Source organism: Acipenser ruthenus, unplaced genomic scaffold (genome assembly GCF_902713425.1).
Source record: "Acipenser ruthenus unplaced genomic scaffold, fAciRut3.2 maternal haplotype, whole genome shotgun sequence".
In the NCBI taxonomy this organism is placed as follows: domain Eukaryota; kingdom Metazoa; phylum Chordata; class Actinopteri; order Acipenseriformes; family Acipenseridae; genus Acipenser; species Acipenser ruthenus.
This window is the reverse complement of record NW_026708740.1, coordinates 27,513-35,797: the sequence shown is the minus strand read 5'-3', so window position 1 is coordinate 35,797 and position 8,285 is coordinate 27,513. Positions and strand designations below refer to the sequence as shown.

Below are 8,285 nucleotides of genomic sequence, written 5' to 3'. Positions count from 1 at the left end.
GAGCTAAATGGAACAGAGTACGTACAGAAATCTGAACCTACGGATTTTGTGACAGTAAGCAAACTTGTTAAATTTGCATATCTCCCAGCTGTCTCTCTTGATGTATAGCTGTGCTCACTTCTTTATTAAAAGTGAGTTTAAACTATTATTATTATTATTATTATTAATTACTATTATTACCTCAGACCGTATAACCTGGCATCCTTCACTCCTGTTCCTGGAAGAATGGCCTCCAGCTGAGGTAGTTTCATCAGTTATTTTCTTGTACCTGTTTTTAAACTAGATGACCACTACATCGTGTCTAAAGGTATAATTGCAAGAACTGTGTAGTTCTGTATTCCTAATAATCATTGAGTGTCATTATTAAACCCTAACTCTGACCCTAGCCCCGAGTATTAAGCCCCCTCCTCTGAGGTGTCAGTTGCATTCCGCGCTGTGATACGAAACGGGACCCTGGTCAACCTGCAAGTCTTTTGGTATGCTGGCCAATCCGGAGGGGTCAACGTCATAGGTAACATGTCAGTATTTGCATATCTTTCCCAGCCGGTTTGAAGGTGCAGATGTGCAGACTTCTTTATTCAGCCGCTTTCTGCAAACGTGATATCCTCAGAGTTTGTAACCCTCTGCGTGTTGATTGTGGACAACCATGCATATACGCAGAGCAATTGGACACAATTGGACTATGCTTGACACACCACAAGACCAATCGCTCTTTAGCCACTCGCTGTACATAGAGGCGCGTATCAGGTAAGCACCGTGTGTTCGCTACGGCAGCACATATACTAAAATTGGAACGATACAGAGAAGATTAGCATGGCCCCTGCGCAAGGATGACACGCAAATTCGTGAAGCGTTCCACATTTTTGGTCTTTTTTTGTCGTTGGGAATAGTACTGTACCTGCCTTGGAATAACTCCCCTGGTAGAACCCGAAAACATTGAAGCTGAACCGGAACCCCAATCCTAACCCAAGCCCAAAACCAAACCCAAACCCTAATTTGATTAGAGGAGCACCCTCAAAATGGAGCGAGGTAACCAGTGGTGTACCACAGGGATCAGTATTAGGACCTTTGCTATTCCTAATCTACATTAATGATTCAGATTCTGGTATAGTAATGTCACAGGTGACGGTGAACTAGTTATTCCATGTAGTAAAACATTGGACTCCTTTGCATGGAGGATCTCAGTAAGCTACAGTGCACGGTTCATCAACTGATTCAGATTCATTTATGTTAAGTTTGCTACTGATGATGTGGAAAAGAACAGTAATTGAGTGCCCAAAAATATGAATCACAGTGAGTTTTGACCTCCTTTAGAATTCTGGATGGAGCGCATACCTTGCAAAATGACCCGGTGTGAACAAAAGAAATATATCGAAGTAATATGTACAGCTAAACGTGTCCAAGTATCTTATAGGAATGAAGTCAGACCATGGAAATCCACACCTGTGCTGGAGAAACATTGGATCAAGGGACTTCTTGTGGAAACAACTAGAGGCGAAACCTGGTACAGAAGCTGAAATCCTGCTGGGAACGTATGGATATGCTGGACATGTCCTAGGCGATTTTCACATATGGAATGTACTTTGACATAAAAATGAAGTGTTAGAGGTTTTTTGAAGGGAAGGATAAAGAGGGAGTATCCGTGTACCCGCCAGTAGGTGGCTCTCTTGCTCCATGAAATAGGTCAGTCTACACATGTTTTTAATTAAGTACTTAGTAATCTGGGAATAAAAAAGCACCATTCCGGCTAAAAGTGAACGGTAATCACACCTACAAACAAGATAAGAAAGAGATTCTTTACCACAAATAAATGAACAATAAAACTGAACAGCCAAGGTCTTAAGAAAAAACCTGTCTCAGCTGGATTTTGTATGAACAAAGAACAGGGTCAAGCCTAGTTCAGTCATTATAAAAAATATAAGAGTTTGAATGCAGTTATACTGGCCTGTATTTGGATTTAAATCTTAGAGGGATTCACCAAAGAAATAAAGTGATATTATAAATTCTAGCAGCAACTGTTAAACTGAAGTAAATTAATTAAGTTTATCTTGAAATGCCACATTCATAGTTAAAAAGGTTCAGTGATAATTTACACTGTTTATAGTTTATAATGGTCAAAGACTAGTAATTAGACACAAAGGTATTGTAAATTAATAAAATAAATGATTAAAACCTTTTTTTAGACAGCATGGTATTTGAAACTAAAACTAATTATTTGATTTCATAAGATTAATAGTATGTTTTAAGTATTTGCTATAATAAGAAAAACATATTATTTAAACTGACAAGTATTATTGCTTGTTCATGACTTTACTGTATTAATAAGAAGATTAAAAGCTGGAAGCAGTATTTGATTTAATTAAAAGGGAAAGTGGTACAGTTTATTTCTCCTTCTATTGAACAACAAGACCTCTAGACATTATGATGTCCATTGAATTATAGAATTTTAAGGGTGTTGTGTTATGTTTTTGTGTTAAGTTTGTAATAATATACTATAATGTACCTTGTTGTTAATCCACTATACTATTGTCTAATGATGGTAGATGGAGTCCTTATAATGTGGTTCTTGGAAACTGCTCTATTGCTAAAAGGGGCCTCTCTCCTTATCCCGATGAACAGGCTGTAGAGAAAGGAGGGGGTCTTATTGCATTCTACGCTAGCAAAGCTGCAAGTCTTGTAGATTTGGAATTTAGGGTTTATGGAATTAGTGGTTTAGCACAGATAAGAATATATCTTGAAATAATATGCAAAAATGATGGCTTAACAGACATTGATAGGTCATAGATCTAAAAAAGTGTTTGCACAGACTTTGGCCTTGAAAAAACAAGAGACTCTGGGAAAACTGCTTGGAATAGCATATTTAGAAGTCAGATACAGGTCAGAGCCTGGTTAGTGCATCTTTTAAGGGATAAATAATTCTAATGAAAACTATTACCACTTAAACTAGTGAAACTAATTGACTTAAATACTGCACGAGACAGTCCTTTTGTCAAATCCTCTGTTAGACAATGGTATATGGAATTAAAACTGACTCATTAACAAAATGATGAAACAATATGAGGTTAAAAGAAACACATGCCTTTAATTTAGCAAAATATAATGAATTAGAAGATGATGTCACATATTAAGAACATCTCTCATATATAACACATATAAAAATAGTGTTTTGCATGCACATATAAACAGTAGTTGTTTTTATATTATATTATAAACCAAGATCCTGGGAACTTTGGTTCACTTAACTTTTCAGATAAAGGAGGGGCTCGGAGGAAAACAAGGAATGAGATCATAGAGTTGGACAAATATGAAGTTGTGAATTCATTCAGTACATGACACCTATTCATTCTGAAAAGTTAGTCCGGATCTTTTGAAAACTATTATTTGTAAAAGGGATAAGAGCTGTCTCACCAGATTAATGATTGGATTTAATTGAGGCGTCCCATGTATTCCAATGGGACGAAAAACCTATATAACTCCTAAGTAATTACAATGGTAGTACCACACTCATCCCAGACAGGGTAAGGTGGTCCATCTTCTGCAAACTTTAAATACATAAGTCTGTCAAGGTGGTCCATCTTCTGCAAACTTTAAATACATAAGTCTGTCAATTTCTTGGGTGCTATATTAGTCATCTGGATATATTGCGGGTCAAGAGCGTAATAAAAATACCCCACAAGGAGTAGTAACATCTCTGTCCTCCTAACGTCTCCCCTGAGATAAGAGTGTATACTGAGCTAAATGGAACAGAGTACGTACAGAAATCTGAACCTACGGATTTTGTGACAGTAAGCAAACTTGTTAAATTTGCATATCTCCCAGCTGTCTCTCTGATGTATAGCTGTGCTCACTTCTTTATTAAACGTGAGTTTAAACTATTATTATTATTATAATTACTATTATTACCTCTGACCGTATAACCTGGCATCCTTCACTCCTGTTCCTGGAAGAATGGCCTCCAGCTGAGGTAGTTTCATCAGTTATTTCTTGTACCTGTTTTTAAACTAGATGACCACTACATCGTGTCTAAAGGTATAATTGCAAGAACTGTGTAGTTCTGTATTCCTAATAATCATTGAGTGTCATTATTAAACCCTAACTCTGACCCTAGCCCCGAGTATTAAGCCCCCTCCTCTGAGGTGTCAGTTGCATTCCGCGCTGTGATACGAAACGGGACCCTGGTCAACCTGCAAGTCTTTTGGTATGCTGGCCAATCCGGAGGGGTCAACGTCATAGGTAACATGTCAGTATTTGCATATCTTTCCCAGCCGGTTTGAAGGTGCAGATGTGCAGACTTCTTTATTCAGCCGCTTTCTGCAAACGTGATATCCTCAGAGTTTGTAACCCTCTGCGTGTTGATTGTGGACAACCATGCATATACGCAGAGCAATTGGACACAATTGGACTATGCTTGACACACCACAAGACCAATCGCTCTTTAGCCACTCGCTGTACATAGAGGCGCGTATCAGGTAAGCACCGTGTGTTCGCTACGGCAGCACATATACTAAAATTGGAACGATACAGAGAAGATTAGCATGGCCCCTGCGCAAAGGGGCCATGCTAATCTTCTCTGTATCGTTCCAATTTTAGTATATGTGCTGCCGTAGCGAACACACGGTGCTTACCTGATACGCGCCTCTATGTACAGCGAGTGGCTAAAGAGCGATTGGTCTTGTGGTGTGTCAAGCATAGTCCAATTGTGTCCAATTGCTCTGCGTATATGCATGGTTGTCCACAATCAACACGCAGAGGGTTACAAACTCTGAGGATATCACGTTTGCAGAAAGCGGCTGAATAAAGAAGTCTGCACATCTGCACCTTCAAACCGGCTGGGAAAGATATGCAAATACTGACATGTTACCTATGACGTTGACCCCTCCGGATTGGCCAGCATACCAAAAGACTTGCAGGTTGACCAGGGTCCCGTTTCGTATCACAGCGTGGAATGCAACTGACACCTCAGAGGAGGGGCTTAATACTCGGGGCTAGGGTCAGAGTTAGGGTTTAATAATGACACTCAATGATTATTAGGAATACAGAACTACACAGTTCTTGCAATTATACCTTTAGACACGATGTAGTGGTCATCTAGTTTAAAAACAGGTACAAGAAATAACTGATGAAACTACCTCAGCTGGAGGCCATTCTTCCAGGAACAGGAGTGAAGGATGCCAGGTTATACGGTCAGAGGTAATAATAGTAATAATAATAATAATAATAATAATAGTTTAAACTCACGTTTAATAAAGAAGTGAGCACAGCTATACATCAGAGAGACAGCTGGGAGATATGCAAATTTAACAAGTTTGCTTACTGTCACAAAATCCGTAGGTTCAGATTTCTGTACGTACTCTGTTCCATTTAGCTCAGTATACACTCTTATCTCAGGGAGACGTTAGGAGGACAGAGATGTTACTACTCCTTGTGGGGTATTTTTATTACGCTCTTGACCCGCAATATATCCAGATGACTAATATAGCACCCAAGAAATTGACAGACTTATGTATTTAAAGTTTGCAGAAGATGGACCACCTTACCCTGTCTGGGATGAGTGTGGTACTCCATTGTAATTACTTAGGAGTTATATAGGTTTTTCGTCCCATTGGAATACATGGGACGCCTCAATTAAATCCAATCATTAATCTGGTGAGACAGCTCTTATCCCTTTTACAAATAATAGTTTTCAAAAGATCCGGACTAACTTTTCAGAATGAATAGGTGTCATGTACTGAATGAATTCACAACTTCATATTTGTCCAACTCTATGATCTCATTCCTTGTTTTCCTCCGAGCCCCTCCTTTATCTGAAAAGTTAAGTGAACCAAAGTTCCCAGGATCTTGGTTTATAATATAATATAAAAACACTACTGTTTATATGTGCATGCAAAACACTATTTTTATATGTGTTATATATGAGAGATGTTCTTAATATGTGACATCATCTTCTAATTCATTATATTTTGCTAAATTAAAGGCATGTGTTTCTTTTAACCTCATATTGTTTCATCATTTTGTTAATGAGTCAGTTTTAATTCCATATACCATTGTCTAACAGAGGATTTGACAAAAGATTGTCTCGTGCAGTATTTAAGTCAATTAGTTTCACTAAGTTTAAGTGGTAATAGTTTTCATTTGAATTATTTATCCCTTAAAAGATGCACTAACCAGGCTCTGACCTGTATCTGACTTCTAAATATGCTATTCCAAGCAGTTTTCCAGAGTCTCTTGTTTTTTCAAGGCCAAAGTCTGTGCAAACACTTTTTTAGATCTATGACCTATCAATGTCTGTTAAGCCATCGTTTTTGCATATTATTTCAAGATATATTCTTATCTGTGCTAAACCACTAATTCCATAAACCCTAAATTCCAAATCTACAAGACTTGCAGCTTTGCTAGCGTAGAATGCAATAAGACCCCCTCCTTTCTCTACAGCCTGTTCATCGGGATAAGGAGAGAGGCCCCTTTTAGCAATAGAGCAGTTTCAAAGAACCACATTATAAGGACTCCATCTACCATCATTAGACAATAGTATAGTGGATTAACAACAAGGTACATTATAGTATATTATTACAAACTTAACACAAAAACATAACACAACACCCTTCAAATTCTATAATTCAATGGACATCATAATGTCTAGAGGTCTTGTTGTTCAATAGAAGGAGAAATAAACTGTACCACTTTCCCTTTTAATTAAATCAAATACTGCTTCCAGCTTTTAATCTTCTTATTAATACAGTAAAGTCATGAACAAGCAATAATACTTGTCAGTTTAAATAATATGTTTTCTTATTATAGCAAATACTTAAAACATACTATTAATCTTATGAAATCAAATAATTAGTTTTAGTTTCAAATACCATGCTGTCTAAAAAAGGTTTTAATCATTTATTTTATTAATTTACAATACCTTTGTGTCTAATTACTAGTCTTTGACCATTATAAACTATAAACAGTGTAAATTATCACTGAACCTTTTTAACTATGAATGTGGCATTTCAAGATAAACTTAATTAATTTACTTCAGTTTAACAGTTGCTGCTAGAATTTATAATATCACTTTATTTCTTTGGTGAATCCCTCTAAGATTTAAATCCAAATACAGGCCAGTATAACTGCATTCAACTCTTATATTTTTTATAATGACTGAACTAGGCTTGACCCTGTTCTTTGTTCATACAAAATCCAGCTGAGACAGGTTTTTTCTTAAGACCTTGGCTGTTCAGTTTTAATGTTCATTTATTTGTGGTAAAGAATCTCTTTCTTATCTTGTTTGTAGGTGTGATTAACGTTCACTTTTAGCCGGAATGGTGCTTTTTTATTCCCAGATTACTAAGTACTTAATTAAAAACATGTGTAGACTGACCTATTTCATGGAGCAAGAGAGCCACCTACTGGCGGTACACGGATACTCCCTCTTTATCCTTCCTTCAAAAAACCTCTAACACTTCATTTTTATGTCAAAGTACATTCCATATGTGAAATCGCCTAGGACATGTCCAGCATATCCATACGTTCCCAGCAGGATTCAGCTTCTGTACCAGGTTTCGCTCTAGTTGTTTCCACAAGAAGTCCCTTGATCCAATGTTTCTCCAGCACAGGTGTGGATTTCCATGGCCTGACTTCATTCCTATAAGATACTTGGACACGTTTAGCTGTACATATTACTTCGATATATTTCCTTTTGTTCACACCGGGTCATTTTGCAAGGTATGCGCTCCATCCAGAATTCTAAAGGAGGTCAAAACTCACTGTGATTCATATTTTTGGGCACTCAATTACTGTTCTTTTCCACATCATCAGTAGCAAACTTAACATAAATGAATCTGAATCAGTTGATGAACCGTGCACTGTAGCTTACTGAGATCCTCCATGCAAAGGAGTCCAATGTTTTACTACATGGAATAACTAGTTCACCGTCACCTGTGACATTACTATACCAGAATCTGAATCATTAATGTAGATTAGGAATAGCAAAGGTCCTAATACTGATCCCTGTGGTACACCACTGGTTACCTCGCTCCATTTTGAGGGTGCTCCTCTAATCAAATTAGGGTTTGGGTTTGGTTTTGGGCTTGGGTTAGGATTGGGTTCCGGTTCAGCTTCAATGTTTCGGGTTCTACCAGGGGAGTTATTCCAAGGCAGGTACAGTACTATTCCCAACGACAAAAAAAGACCAAAAATGTGGAACGCTTCACGAATTTGCGTGTCATCCTTGCGCAGGGGCCATGCTAATCTTCTCTGTATCGTTCCAATTTTAGTATATGTGCTGCCGTAGCGAACAC

General features: G+C 37.7%; 4 non-coding genes across 4 annotated transcripts; 2 read left to right on the top strand and 2 right to left on the bottom strand.

Annotated features, from left to right (window-relative positions):
* Nucleotides 1-758: 758 nt before the first annotated feature.
* On the top strand, nt 759-865 carry LOC131735615 (U6 spliceosomal RNA). Its single transcript, XR_009327598.1, has one exon. It is a non-coding gene; the product is annotated as a U6 spliceosomal RNA (small nuclear RNA).
* A 3,615-nt stretch (nt 866-4,480) lies between these two features.
* Nucleotides 4,481-4,588, top strand: LOC131735610 (U6 spliceosomal RNA). Its single transcript, XR_009327593.1, has one exon. It is a non-coding gene; the product is annotated as a U6 spliceosomal RNA (small nuclear RNA).
* LOC131735611 (U6 spliceosomal RNA) lies at nt 4,505-4,614 on the bottom strand. The gene has a single exon (XR_009327594.1). It is a non-coding gene; the product is annotated as a U6 spliceosomal RNA (small nuclear RNA).
* Nucleotides 4,615-8,178: 3,564 nt separating this feature from the next.
* On the bottom strand, nt 8,179-8,285 carry LOC131735614 (U6 spliceosomal RNA). Its single transcript, XR_009327597.1, has one exon. It is a non-coding gene; the product is annotated as a U6 spliceosomal RNA (small nuclear RNA).